Genomic DNA, 16,107 nt, shown 5'->3' with positions numbered 1-16,107 from the left:
AGGTAATCAATACCCAATTTTTTACCTCGTATTTCAATTTTAATATGGTATGAGAAGGATAGCCTCGCACTGGAAAGGGAACAGTGAGAAAGGTTTTTCATTCTGAGAATAAATATGTTTTTCTTTGACACCGAGACCTGATTTAAATCCATCCAGTCCATCTGGTCCCAAGCACAAGGTAATTCTGAATGGATTGCAGATTAATCTAGAAATCTAAATAAGAGGGGAAATAGTTTTGAAACTGCATCAGTTGAAGAAGTCAGTGATAAGGTCAGTACACCTCATGGTTTATTGGACAATTAGAGCTTTCTTAGTATTGGAAAAGCTTAAAAATATTCAGGTTGCTATGGTATTGGTGCTCTCAATCTACCAGTTTTATTGGTAATCTAACTTTCATACAGACAGTGCTAAATACATTTCTATCCCATCTTTTTTGTTTGTTTGTCTAGAAAAATTAAATTTCCCCTTGACTCTTTCTGATCCATATATAGAAGTGGACATATGATATCTGGCAGCATTATGGAGTGTTTGCTGTCTTGAAAAAAGGACAAATTTCTAAGTTTTGTTTCTTGTATTTTGTAAATGCATTTATTACACAGAAGGTTTATGGCCAAGGTGCAGAACTGGTACATCAATATTAGTTATTTAGGGTGCTAGAGAGGTCTTCCTAAATGTAGACTTGCCTTGCTTTTGCACATGCATTGATATGATACTGTCTGAAACACATCATCAGTGATATCAAGGTGATTTCTCTCCTGGTGGAACAAAAGCTGCAGCCACATACCAGGGTTCCAGCTAGAAATACCCTCTTGAAATGCAGATGCATGACCGTCTAGAACATCTGCACATGAGTAATGTTTATGTTTGGCAAGAATATATATGTGTTACAGCTCATTCAGAAAATGTAGACTTGTGGTCTTGCATAACTGCAGCAAAATAAACCCTGGTCCCTCACTCTTTGCTCTGTGTCACTCTTTGCTCTTTGCTCTGTGGTAAGGCAAAAGCATCCATTAACTGCTGTGCTACATCTAGCACACATTTTGTTGTTCAAACTCCAAACAACCTGTGGAGTGTTTAAAATAATTCTTCTCAAAAATGTGATACAACTGATACAAACAGAACCTGACCTACTCTTTTAAAATATAGACTTGGAAAATTCTCTGTGTATTGAACACTAAGAAGGAAAATCAAAGCAAGTACAAAAGAGTAGGGTGAATTTGTCAGTCAAGCTTCTCTGTAAAATAAAGATGTACAATGCCATCCACGATATAAATTAATTAGCAGAACAGTCAAAACTTTAGAGATTTTGTTATTTGATGTCAGACATAGGAACTGGGCAGAGGAAGCAGTTAAAATTCATTTTTTTTACTTTTTTTTTTTTTCTACCTCACCATACAAAAATCAATCAGTCTTCTAATGTTAGTGATGTTGTAATGACTGAAGATACAGAGAAAAAAGGGGAAAGAGCACAATCCTGTAACTGAATTTCAGGAGTTGAACAGCTACAAATATATGTAGGCTCAAAAAAATCAGACGTACCGAGTTACAATGAATGTGTTTTCATTGTACAACTCTGACAAAAAGGGATATGACAGAGAGCTTATGCAGTGATGTTTGCTGTATGCCTGCCTATTATCATTCTCCAGTTTTATGAGCTGAACTGATTTATAGAGTTCAAGCTTCTATCATTTATGAATAGAATGGGTAAGAGATGAACCATGCTGACAATGCTTCTCTATAATAGATGATAAAAAGGGTGAATAGAGTACAATGTTGCCTAGTAAAAAAATAACTCTTTCAGATGGGGTTAATTACCTATCTTCATGATACAGATAAATGATCTTCAGGAAGACTTTATCAGGTTTCAAAGACATAATCTCAGGGAAATATATGTCTTTTTTTTTTTTTTTTTTTTTTTTTTTTTCAGCTTTTCTATACAAAAATCAATCACAAGAGTTAGGGAGCTGTAAACAAGTTTTCAATATTCCTTACTGTTCTTAATGAATAACAAATGCACACCTTGTAATTAAACCCTAGTCTGAGGTCATGTCATACAATAAGTGATTCAATTTCAAGACCAAGCCTTCAAGACTCATTATAAGGTAGCCAAATCTTCCCAGATTTGGTATTTCTGTACAAATGTCAAAAGCTACTTGTTATCTTTTATAATTTCCTACCTTCAGGTGTAATTGAAGAGCAAACTTAAACAGAATGAAGCATAATAATAGCATCTTCAGGAAAAAAATAATAAGTCATTGCTCAAAAACAGGGAAATATGAAATTGAAAAGCGAAATTGAAAAGCGAAGATTATGATGGTCGCCATCAGATTGTTAATAGCACTTGTGGATCTAATCAGACCTCTAAATTGCATGAGGAGCAGAAATAACACTACCCCATCTTATTGTTTCCTCTGACCTACAGGTTTCATTATTGTTTTATCAGAACTGAGTGTTATGTACCTATCTCTGCTACCAATATTAAGGTCATTGAATAGGAGTGCTTGTCACAACAAAGGGAAAGAGCTGGCTGTAAACATGCCATTAGAAAGGACATGGACTCTAGATTTCTTGTAAAAAACATTTTTACTAGTTCTGGGTTGCACAAATGGGATAGGATGAGAAAAATCTTGATGCGGTACCCAGAGGTCAGAAAAAGAAGAATTGCTTAATGTTAGCATCTGAGAAAATATGAAAAGGAAGGAAAAAAAACAAGGAACAAAGTCTTACATGGCATTGCCATAAGAAGCCACTGCAATATATATGTGAATGAATACCTGAACATCACCCACTGCAGATAGAAATTTATGAATAGTGAAGTGACTGTAGACTTCGTATCTTACACAAATTTGTGTAACCAGATTAACTAGCAAAATGAAATCTCTAGTAGAAAGATTACCTGTAAATCTATGGCTCCATATTAGATTATGCTATATACTTGTGTTAGAACCTTTTCCTTTAGAAATTGCTGAAGAGTTCTCATGTTGACTCCACCCTTTGACAATTAAATTAGGTTGGCAAATACTAATATAATTTGCCAATTTCAGATTGGAGAAGATAAGTGTCTTTCTCAGTCTCATAGAATTAAGCCATGTTAGTAGTGTAAAGAACAGAAGCTGCAACTTCACTCTCTTCTTTAAGTTTCAAACTGCTACCTTTCATTTACCTCTCACCTTTTTGCTGATGACAAAAGGAAAAGTGTCACCAGTAAGGTTCAATTTCAGTAACAATTTATTAATAGATATTTTTTATTTTTTAACAGCTCAAAATTCCAGAATTTGTCATGAAGGATTACAAGCTTCTCATGAAAGATAATCAGGCTTCTGTTCTTATTTCTTTTTCATAATGGTCAATGCAGTAATACCAACAGACTAAGATGTTTAGCATCTAGTGCTCATATAGATACTGACGAGTTAGATGCACATTTTGCACATCAGTTAGGTGCACATTTCGGACAAGTTAGATGCATATTAATTCAGATGAAATAATTTATACATTTTCTGTACCATTAGTGTTTCCTAAAGGATGGTTATGTTACAATAGCAAGAGCAGAATATTGTCTGTTTATCAGCAGAAAGATATTCCTTGTGTAAAGCAGACCCTATGAGTAGAAAGAGTCTCTGGTCAAGGGACACACATATGCAGATATTTAGATTTTATAATTGCCCATTTATAATTGCCAATTAAGTTCCAGAAGACAGAGGATGCCTTTACAAAACTTGTTAAAACATTGAAAATTTCAAATTATATTTATGCACCTCATCACTTCTCTGAAGACATAAATTGTTGCCATGCATTGTTCTCTGCCACCGTGATTCATAGGTATTTCAAATAAGAAATCCTAAATGTTAAAATTCTGATTAAGTTATCTTTTTAAACCATAATCATATACATGGAAATCTTGCCCTCCTGCTGTAAGTATAGTTCCCATAGTGGTAAATGATGTTTTCTAATTTGGATTTGGAAACTTGTTTCAAGAATGTTTAGTTGTAAGGACTAGAGTATGATTGAGCTCACAGTGAAGTTGCTGATTTCTTTGTCTAAGAGACATAAAAAAATATAAAGCTTTGATTTTTCTTTCAGACAATAAATTTTCATATGGGCATAGGACAGCTTCTTTTGTCACAAGTGCCATGAGTGTCACAGAAAAGAGGTTAATATATCCAGTACTGGATATAAGCATTTATGTACCTGGAGCATTTTAGTTCTCATGTCTTTGAGGCAGGATTCAAAAGGCAAGCTTTCAAGTCCAAAGAAAGAATATCTATGATCTTTTTTTTTTTTTTTTTTTTTTTCAGGAAACTGCCCTATCAAGCAAACTGTGGGTAGGTGCAGTCTCTGTGATTTGATTCTTATGATTATCTCCTGGTAAGTTTCTAGTCCTATTCTCATGTGTGTTTGTGGCTGTGGTGGCTGTGATTCTGGATTTTAGATTTTTTATTTATTGTAAAATTAATAAGGAAGTTATTAAAGGGAAAATCTGCAAGAAACATTAGAAAATTAAAGAGGAAGAAATAAGAAGAATGACAAAGCTGGAATGACTCTTCCAGACCATCTTAATGAACATCAGGTCACTCTGGGTATATTAATATTTAATGAGTAGAGTGTAACTCAGTAGTAAGATGGTATGATTCTAGGCTCTTTTTTTGTTGTTGTTGTCGACTTGGATTCCTTTATATAGCGTAGGACTGATCTGTTGGAGAAACTAAGCCTTAAGTAAATGAAATATAAGAATGAAAAATGTAGAAGAAAGTGTTTCAGGTAAGAAGCTGGACTCTTAGCTCCTGAGTTACATCTAGTTAAATTACTTTGCACAAAATCAGAATGATTCTGTGGTGCCTCAGCTTCAGCTGTGATCACAGCTGAACCAATCACAGCTGTAGATATTGCTTGTGTAAGCTTACCTGAGCTTAATTATTTTTTTACTGAAAATACTGCAGTCATAGCAGCACCTATCTCAGTATGAGGCAAACATCCAGCTTTGCAAACTTCCCTGGGTTTTGTGCAGCCATCGCTTTACTATGAGGAGCTAAGCTATAGTAAAGCTCTATAAGTGCTGTGCTACTTGCAGTACAGATAATCTCACAATGATAGTAAGATCATATGCTTGATTGCTTTATAACGACCCATGTTCTTTTACTTCTTGCTCCTAGTACTACTGCAGTCAATAAGTGCAAGTGTCTTTCCTCTCCATCTTCAGTCTAGAGCTGATTTGCTCCTTGATTTACCCCAGGTGCTGGGCTGTCATTTTCCCTTACCAGAAGCCTGGCAGACTTTCATTGTATGAGAGTGCCTTTTAGTTCTGTAGAGTATCATTGAACTTTGGAGTAAAATATTTGATTACAGAGTAACATGCATAGGTTATGCTTGCATAAAAAATGAAATAGTCTGGTTCCTTAAACTTCTTATAAGCTATTTCTATGAAGAATCACCTGCTCCTAAATTCTTCAAAGCTTCTTTGAAGAAAATCTTTTCCAAGAGGGTGGCTGTTACCATATTAACACTGGATAAAACTTAACATCTCTGGAGCAAGGTTAGAATGAAAGAGTGAACAGCCCAGCAACATGCTGGGTCTTTTTTGTTTGAAGTTGTGTGGAGGACAAATCTTTTCATTAACATAAAATTGTCCTTAATAATCTTGATGGGAGGTTTTTTGGCTTCTTAAGAAACAGAGATGGGAAAATAATGGAGCTGAGTAAATGGAGTTCGAATGTAAGGTTATAATAAAACATAAAATTCATTCATCCAATTTCTGGGTTAATTGTAAGGCTTTAGCACAGCTCTGAAGCTAATGGGCCAAATTATTTTTTAATGTGAATAGAAATAAGTTTGAAAGAATATGAAACATAGTTGCCTCAACATCTACACGAGACTGGAGGGTAAGTCCAAATACATTACTTCTGTGGTTTAACCCAGCTGGCAGCAAAGCACCACACAACTGTTTGCTTACCCTTCCCCCCAGTGAGATGGAGGAGAGAATCAAGAAAAAAAGTAAAATCTTGTGGGTTGAAATAAAGACAGTTTAATAGGACAGAAAATAAATAATAATTATATTAGTAATAATAGGTACAAAACAAGTGATGTACTATGCAACTGCTCACCACCCGCTGACCAATGCCCAATGACTATCCGCAAGCAGCAGTCCCTCTATCCCAGCCAGCCGCCCCATACTAATTGTTCATCATGATGTCATATGGTGTAGAATATCATATAGCCCCCAGTTTGGGCCAGCTGTCCTGGTTCTGTCCCCTCCCAGCTCCTTGTGCACCCCCAGCCTCCTCACTGGCGGGAGGTGGCATGGGAAGCTGAAAAGTCCTTGGCTTAATGTAAGCACTGCTCTGCAACAATTAAACCAGCAGTGTGTTATCAACATTATTCTCACGCTAAATCAAAAACATGGCACCATACCAGCTACTAGAAGGAAAATTAACTCTATCCTAGCTGAAACCAGGACAACTACATTGAAAAGAAAAAAAAAAAAAAAAAGTATATAATTGACATATGGGGAAGAAAAAAAGTACATCTCCTGTGAAAACAGGACATCTTCCACCCTCAGGCTGTATATTCAACATTTTCCCAAACATTAAGTTGAATTTTTAAATATCTCTGCCCACCTACTCCATTCAAAAAATACAATCTTAAAGATGTGGTGATAAATTACATAGTATTTTATTATGCAATGTATTATTAACTCAGTGGTATATATATTCTTAGCATTGTACAAACAAGTAAGAGGAAACAGAGCATACCCTAAGGACTGCACAATGTAGGTCAGACACAAGCAAAACAACTCAGGCACATTAAAATCTGATTAACAGCACATACACGAGATGGTGAAGCGATTTTGGAGTTTTTACAGAGGTTAAATTTGAAAGGCTTTGCATGGAGGAAATACTTTAAGGAGGGATTTGAGGGAGATGGACGGACTAGATAATGTAACAGAAATAGTTGGTAGACAGGTCCAGTCCTGCAGTAAACGAACCTGTGCTGTGAATTTCAGGCATGGGTATTCAATGGGACAATAATGCAGGAACAATGAACCTATGAAGGAACAATGCCAGGGAGGTAAAAAGGAAATTTGGACTGTAGATAAAGTAGCAAAAGAACGATGATGAGGCAATTAAGAAGGAGTAAGATAAATGGTAAGGGCATTCTAGAGATCTTATAATCCAATTAAGTATGGCTTTAATACCAGGTATAACCTGTTGGCTCTTGGTTTTCTTTCTGTAAACATGAAACATAATAAACAGAGATGAAAAGGACAAAATGTGTTGCATTTTGATGGGAAAAGAACATTATTTTCATCCACCTTTCATCTGTCATGTCTCTTCATGCACTTAGCAATGAAGCTAAATGGAATATTAAGGTTCATCCTACTATGCATATTTTTCATCTTTTTTTTTCCTAGGCTATGTTAGTATTAAGCTGTCCTAAGTGCATTTACTAATTATCTGTTAATAACCTTGTGATATTAGTTAACCAAACCTTTTCAGAAATGCTGCTTTTTTCCTGCCAAAAAAGATCTTTGCTTTCTTGTGCTGAAATAACATTTTTTATTCAAGATGTTTAAAATTAATCAGATAAATTTTTCATTCCCATTTAATTTAGAGGCTTCAGAAATTCACCATTACTACAAGATTTGGTAGCAAATCTTTTTTTTTAATATTTTTGAAATTTGATAGCAAATGCTAACACATAAGTACTGGTAGGTATTATTCAGAATAATAGTTTCTTTAAAGAAATGAGACCAACCTCCTTCAGAACATGAGCATATACTATGTTCAAACTAACTGTCCACCAAAATTCAGGCCTGACTAAAATGAGAATAAAATAGAGAAACTAAAGCTACCTAAAAAAGGCATGTTTTAAGAGATAACATAATTTCCTAACATGTAAAGGATGCTTACATTTGCAACATAAAGGTTGCAGATTTACACCTCAAAATAAGTGGGAATTTACACACCCTTCCCATCACCTGAAAATCTCACGGGAATGAGCTGCAAAAATCAACTGGCATAAGATGCATGGCTCCAAGAGAATGCCTCCGTGAGTCATTCTCTTGCTGGAGGCTGTACTGACCTTGCTGGTGGTGGTTAAATCCCAGTCCTGAAATACCACACTGCATCATTGTCCTTATGTCGAATTCTCTTTTATCCTTTTCTTTTTTTTTTTTTTTTCAATCAAAATAGTAGTTTGATTGTATTTTTGTTGTTTATAGGAGAAAAACAAACAAATAGATGTACCTGCTTTGTTTTCCGGTGTAGAAAAGGCATCATTGGTGAAGCTGATAATAGTCTTTGTCTGCGTGTAGCAAAAACAAAGAGTCTTAAAACTTTAAGTATGCTAGAATATAGACAGATGTGTGTAGTTGGGTGTCTTGGATCATCCAGATTTGATAACAGACACATTTTGACACTCCTGGAAAGTACTGCAGCAAAGTCACAGTCTCTATTGTGTTCACTGCTGATGAAAGGGCAAAGAACATTTGCCATTCTGCAGTTCCTTGGTGGGTTATTTGGTTTTGCCTCTTGAGACTCAAAGCTGGTAAAGAAGTTGTCACCCTAACTTGTGTCAGCACTCTGCTAGGCAGTGCTCAAAGATGTTTTGTGTGGCAGTTGCGTCTTTGCCAGTGCTGTAGATTTCAGATTTACTTCACTCCAGCTATTGCCTCTGTTTCCACAACCAAAATCAGTGGAAGCAACAGAAGCCTGAAAACTTCTGTAAATGATAGTGGCTGCCACTCCATTGTCTTTACAGGTTGGAGAGAAAGAAAGTTCTTGCTCTAAAAGTGACAGTCTTCAGATTTAGTAGACCTCCAGAGGCAGTGCTGAATCTTTCCCTCTCTTGCTGCAGTAGTGATTGTAAAGCTAAGTGAGACACTGGAATGAGTCTACTGTAGGGCTTGACACTCCGCCTAGCTCTTTCCCATGTGTGAAGAGCTTTCAGAATATCCTGTCCCCTGCCCTAATTACAAACTGAAAAGGGATGAAACCTACTTTAAAGTTGTTTGTTTAGTTTTACAATCTATATGTTTTGTATTCTTTCAGAATTAGCAACTGTGAGCTGTAGCATCCACCTCCTTCTGTGTTCTCCCTTTTTCTCTCTGCTCGTTATAATTTGCTGACCAGGAATGGTTCATATTTAATGTCTATTAATAGCATTAATAGCCACTTAAAGGAAGCCACTGACAATTTCCCATACTATGGGAGCTGCTAGCTGAAAAGCCTCTGTGGCATGTTATGTGTGAGCCATGGCTAGGGCATTCGCAAGGTGGATTTCAGACAAAATGTCTGGAATCTCCTCCAACATGAGCAGAGATGGGCAAACATGGACCACATGGCAGTCCAAGTTAATTGTACACTAAAGGCAGTTCAGATACACTGGTAACTTGAGTCATATATCACCCAAACCCTGCCCTGAGCACCTAAGAAAGCAACAGAAGAAACAATTGACTACACACCAGGTGGTGAAGATGTTTTCGCTTATGTAAATGAAACTTGTCTCTCTTTTCTTAAACACTGGGAAGACATGCAGCTGAAATATTGCTTTTGTCAATTCCTTTGAAGTTTCTACTATTTCTAAATCTTAGTCAATCTCTTAAAGAGAACAAGATGTGTAGACAACAAGAATATGGTTAGGTAATTTGTTATTATTTTTTTTTTTACTTCTCTTTTCTGTCTAATTTCTTCTTTCAATTACCTACTGACTTACTGTTTTATTATTATTATTATTATTATTATTATTATTATTATTATTATTATTATTATTTTCTTTTAAAAGTCAGTCATGGTACTAGCAAGTTAACCAAATAAAAATATGATGACACCAGTTTGTGCTGTTATAAGCTATTCTCAAACGTGAATTCCTTTAGTAATAGCAACACATAACATTAATAAAGGGTCATGCTACTGAAAAGAAATGAAGGGTGGAAACAAATAGCAGCAGGCTGGCATAACACAAATATGACTTCAGGATTGAGAAATGTGTGCCTTAGCTGAGAAGGGTTATATGAAGGGGTATAATGTGTCAAAGACTAAAAAAAAGGTGTATTAATCTGAGGAACAAGGTGGATATTGAGAGATTAAAAGGATTGATGAGAATGGGAGAAGCATGATGAAAAATATTTGTGGGACTATGTTTTTAGTGTTACCCAACTGGAGGTAAAAGTCAGTGCTAAGGACTGGCTAGACCAATAAACATAAAAATACAGAGTCAAGCTTTATACAAGTAAAGCAATCATTTTGGGAAAGAGTTAACTATTTAATAGAAGTGAAATAAATGTTAACATGTAAATTTCCAGAGATTCTAGGAAGTACAGAATTTATACACTTATGTACATGTGCAAGAAGGTTCTGTTATGCACACTTTTACACTACATTGAATGTGAAGATTTAAGAAACTACTCAAGTACAAAGCTAGGAGTTTAAATCATTGAATTTATTATTTCTAACAGTTTCTATCAATATTGATTTCTACTTTTCCTTATCAATATATTCAAGTTTAAGTAGAAAGCAAAATCTAATTAAAAGGACCTCCAGGACTATACCTCACACTGCACTTCCCATGATCAAAGCATATATGATTTTGCCTGTAGGGAAGTGTTAGCAGAGTCCTTAGGAAAAGTTAGAAGTCATCCTGTGTAAGAAGGCGTTATTTTTCTGATTTCCTATGATAATATCAAATGACTTTACAGTCTGACAATCCTCTTTCAGAGAACTTCAGACTTTATATAAATAGGTGTTTTTGGTGAGTATATAGTATAAACTGAACACTAACAGAAGGCAAGGAACTGGGTGTGTGTTTCTAGGTGAATGTCCAAAATTGAGCTTTTGAACTACCCAGACAGACCCTGCTTCTTGCTAGATGGTACAAGCTGGTTGTAAATTTTGGAAGTGTGTAGGCAAACAGAAGTGTCCCATAGAGTTTTCTGAAATTAATACAAAACCAGGAAGCAGAAACAATTAGGAGTCTAATTGTATTCCTGCATTTAGGCTGCATAGAATAGGACTTGATTTTCTGAGAAGAAGAGCTGGTGACAAAAGAGTTGGAAAGATAAATCTGAGAAAAGGTCTTGGAAGTGGGTGCAGGTCCTAGGGGATCTAGGAGGTGCATGAATACGTTGTGTAGGGGATGCTCCAGGATCATGGCTGGTGATGCCCATGAGGGGTAACTGAGACCAGCAGCAGAGCAGGGACTAGCAAAACGTAAGGAACTTCAAGAGCTGGCTAATGTGCTGGGGAGGGAGAGTGAGTGAAGGAATGAAGTAGATAATCAAGTAGGTTGGGTAAAAGTGCTAATCTCATTGGTTCTTAATTAAACTGCAGTCCCAGAGGCACATAATTAATGGAACCTGAAAGCTGTTATGAAAACCTTTGGGAAAAGGAATGTCAGAATATGTTAATGGGATACATCTTTAAAAATACATCTGATTCCTGTGAGCCTGTGTACCAATTTTATCCACCCTTCTTAGCAACTCCAGTCACAGTAGAATTGATTCAAGATAACCATTTAAGAAATTCATTCCTTTGAATCTAACATGGCTTTCATCATCTACAACTAGTTGAAAACATCATCCATGGTTATAGATTAAAAGGGAACTCTTTGGATTAAATGTGAAACTTTTTCAAGAACTTCCTTGTAGTTTGGCAATGAGCTTTGAGATTAACCCCACTTGGGACAGATTCATTGGGAAATTGGAATGGGATAATCAAAACTATTTTTTTTTCTAGAACTGTTCTCAGTAAAAAGTGTTCTCCTGCTGATGAAAGAGCCACACAGTTTAGTAACGAATTTTGTAGATGCTGTGATACCATAAAAAAATCCAGGCAGTCTGCAAAGGGACTTACATGCCTCTGCCTTGGCTTTTGTCCCTAATGGCTGAAGCAGTCTCAAACTGACTTTCTTAACAAAATACAGAGGATTGCATGAGAGAATTTATTAATTTTTCTTGGTCTGTGGGCCAGAATATTAAAAAAGTAAAATTCATGGGAATTAAGAGTCTCAGTGTTTTTTGATCTCTCAGAGGAATTACCATCTGTGGAGACTTAAGCACCTTAACAGAACAGACACCAATCACAGTCAATTGTCTGGGGCAAACACTTAGCAGGTGTAACCTGTATGATGGCGGTAATGATGATGATAAAAATTTATCTTATTACTGTTTGTGCTATTTTGTAGCACCTGGATCTGTTATGCTATGGTCTGTAAAAATCACACAGGGCAAGAACAAATGACATTTCCACCAGCAGATTTACATGTTTGTGCCTATGATAATATTGCTTATCCTGCTTGATAGGAAGGTTCAGAACAAGTGCAGTCACAGTAATCAGTTCTGGCTAAACATCTGGCAAGTTATGTTATCTCCATGTCTCAGGTACACACAAACATTTTCAAATGCTGACCTGAAGTGCTTGCTTCAGGCCATACCTGAACTTTTTTATCTACTTCAAAAAACTACATACTCAGAAAGTGAGTTTCAAGCTATTTCATAAATCAAATAAAATAGATACTTAGCACTCTGTGATACCATCTGGCTACTATATAATTTAAGAGAGAATTGAAAACTGTCTGATGATAATACTGTAGGGAGAAATAATTAGTGTGAATTTTCTTTTCTGCTTTTTCAGAGACCTGTGATCTCTGCATAGCAGATGACAAGGTTTCTGAAGAAAACCCTCAAAAGGAAATCAGATTTGTTTATTGTCAGAAACCCTCAGTGCAGAGATTTGTGTCAACACATTCTTTCAGTTCTTTCAGTTTAGGGGCTACAATAACAGGGAGGTGAAGAGGATGGGAGGGGGAGGAGGCTAAAAACATAGGATCCTCTCTTGTATACGATTTCTAAGGAGAAGGCAATAAGAAATCTGATTTGGAGACAAAGTTTTGTGTCTGGAGGAAATGTATCTATGAATACGTAAGCAAACCTGAACTTCTGCTAAACATGCATGCACAGACTCTCATGTTGAAGCACCTTTCAGGCTCTATGTGCAGATGTGATGAGGTTCAGTCTGTGTGGAGCAGAGGAAACAGATCATACCTAGGAGACAGCTAAAGTACATTTTTGCCAATAGTTACAGACATGCAAATCTCTATAAAGCTCTGCTGTTGCTGTTCATGCACAGACTGAGATTTACTTCAAAGTTGATGAATTTATATGCATTATTTTAAGATTTCTGTAGCTCTGACAAATTGAACATTATGAAGTAAATGAATTTTCCTTGGTCCATAGTTGTAGGGTGCTAAACCACACTCATTTCCTTTTTTAATATTATTATATTTTCCATTATTCCCTTGGAAAGATTTAATCTATTTTGGCTGAATTGTTCCTACAAAATTCTTCACGAGGAAGCCATAGCTAAGTAAGATGATGTAACTGGAAAAAGGGGCATTTATTGAGATATGTCAGATCACCTTACATATATTATAAAGATGCTGAATATCTGTAACACTGATAACATTATTTAAGCCAGGTTACACCCAGCAAAGAGATATTGCTCCACTTCACTCAAATTACCCGCTTACAGATACTTCCCATGTTTTATTAAACTTTTGTCAGGTATTCAGAAAGATAAAGATAATATATTTTTTAATAGTTTTCTACTATTTTCAGCATATTTGACAATGTGAAATCAGTATAATTTTGGAGTGATTTTGGAGGATTTATAGGGATAACAAAGTAAATCAATTTTGTATAGTGTCTTATTTTTAGAGTGCTAGTAAAGTGAAGGCAAAATATGAGAATTACATAAATACCAGTCCCTTATATTTTCTTGACATTAAGTGTTTCCAAATTAATGAAGGAATTGAACATTTCTAAGTATTGTAAAAATTGCTAAAAGGTTTTGTAATATGTCAACTGAGTTTGATTATTTTCAATTGTAGAAGACTAGAATCAACCGGCTAAGTAATCCTTTTACTTTTTGGCTGTTTTCCCAACTCTGTTTAAGGGATACGAATCTGGGAAGATTGAAATGGAGAATGAAAGCATTACTTTATCCAGTCTGCAGGCACAGGGCAGGTACAGTCAAAAAAAAAAAAAAAAAAAAAAGAGAGAGAGAAAATACAACTTCAGACCAAGATTTTTTAAATGGGCAGATGAAAGAATAAATGTGCTAACAATAGCATTTCTAATTCTTTAGGTACGTAGACAGTAAATATGCATACAAATTGTGAAAAAGTTAATCCCGTAAATCCAATGAATATGCAGTTTTCATGTTGCACAGAAGAAATTAAATTTGTAACTCTAGGCCTCGGTAATTGGAAAAGTTAAATTCAGTTACCTTTGCTAAAGAGAATTTATCCCACTTACTCCTCATATTGTGCCATCCCATGCCACTGTATACTTTAGCAGCATAGCACCACTAGTAATTTAGGTTAGGAGATATGACTATGCAATTGAGCAAGTCAGAAACATTTTTTTAAAAAAAGCAGATGTGATCTTTCTGTAAGTCATCCTCAGATAATAAATAAATAATGAAACATTAGTATTTGTCTGTAACCTTGTCAGAAAGCAGGTTGAATAAAGTGTTTTAAAATAGATGGAAATAACTCAAGTGCATTTCTACCTTTCTAAAAAATGTCATGTCCACAGTGATCTCCTGTCTATAGTAAACACTTGTGAAGCAACTGTTAAAAAGTAAAAGAGGGCTATGACATATATCAGAAACATTCATTTTATTCCTGAAAACATTATACTTATTACATTGAACTCATTAACAGGTATTATTAACAATATTGTAGTGTAAATACATTATTAAAACATTCAGAAGTGTGCAGGAAGTGCTCTTAAAGTCAATTGTTAGATACATACCTAACCGAACTTCGTTATTTTCTATAGTTTAAGTCCAGATAACTTACCATTATTATCATCATTATAACTCCTGCACTCAAGACCATCAATTCTTACCCAGATTAGTGTATGGTATCCTAGTGAGTCAAAAGGTCACTTGTGCTTTATTGGTTTTAGAATATCAAAGTTGTAGAAATGTAGAAATAAAGAATGTGGGAAAAACTCATGATGGCTAGAGAAGACAATAGTGATCTAGAGATATCACACATATCTTCTGAAAAGATGGGTATTCTTGTCAAATCCAAAGAGCAAACCGACCATTTCACATATGTGAAAAGCACAATCAGAAAGAACACCACACCGTTTTGAGATCACTTAGTGAGGAATAATGTAAAAAATCTGTTTTGGAACAGAGCAAAAGAGAATAGCTGTTGTCCCAGCAACCTCTCTTAATATGTAGCCATACATAGTATAGCCATACATAGTATAACATCCCACGAAGTTATCCTGGCTCATATTCAGGTCTTTATTTATCAAAGCACAAAGTGTGGGTATGACCACTGATATGAGAATGAATTGACCATAGATTCTGTGCACATTCATCTCTGTAGCAAAGAAGGAACAGCTTACTAATGTGTAAGAAAACAATAGATTTGAAAGGCATATGTATGAAACCAAATGGATTGAATCAGTTTGAGTGCTTGTTTTTGTTTGTTTGTTTGTCTGTTTTCCCAGTGAATTTCTTCTGATTTCAAATGTTATGTACCATATGTTCCTCTATGTCAGACAACTGAAATAACCAATTTCTTTACAGCAATATAAACAAGAATTACTGAGTTTGGCATAGTTAATACAGAGCTACTTAATATGGCTACTATTATTCTCTCAGATCTGTAACCCCTTCTAAAGCATTTGCTTAATAGATCAATGTGACATACACTTGAAGATTTGCTCTGCCAATATGCTTACATCTTTATTTAACCTTGTGCTTGTGATTAATGAAATATGCTATTTCTACTTTACTGTAATGGATGGTTATGTTGGAACAATACACAACTTAGTAATGACATCTCATTCCACGAAAAAGATTATAACAAAAATACATAGGTGAACCAGAGATGACAAATGCATTCTCTTTCCCTTTGACATATCTTTACAGACTAAATGGTTTTCCAAGTAAAATCTCAATGGTAACACTTCTTCTTGAAAGTTCACTCCTGACCACCACAGGGATTACATTGCCCCAAGAAGTGAGGAGAATTTGTTGGTACATTCACAGAAAGTACACTGAAGTGCAGATTCAAATGTGCAACTCCTTCATT

The 16,107-nt window shown here is 35.4% G+C and overlaps 1 long non-coding RNA gene across 1 annotated transcript in view; it reads left to right on the top strand.

Annotated features, from left to right (window-relative positions):
• The window catches only part of LOC106018841 (uncharacterized), a 39,472-nt gene that overhangs the window by 20,287 nt on the left and 3,078 nt on the right, over positions 1–16,107 (top strand). The window contains exon 4 of the long non-coding RNA XR_003497060.3: positions 4,296–4,365. This is a non-coding gene — a long non-coding RNA (uncharacterized lncRNA). The remainder of the gene's footprint in view (positions 1–4,295; positions 4,366–16,107) is intronic.

Source organism: Anas platyrhynchos, chromosome 4, assembly GCF_047663525.1.
Source record: "Anas platyrhynchos isolate ZD024472 breed Pekin duck chromosome 4, IASCAAS_PekinDuck_T2T, whole genome shotgun sequence".
Lineage (NCBI taxonomy): Eukaryota > Metazoa > Chordata > Aves > Anseriformes > Anatidae > Anas > Anas platyrhynchos.
The sequence above is the reverse complement of the archived record's forward strand: the minus strand, read 5'-3'. Positions and strand labels throughout refer to the sequence as shown.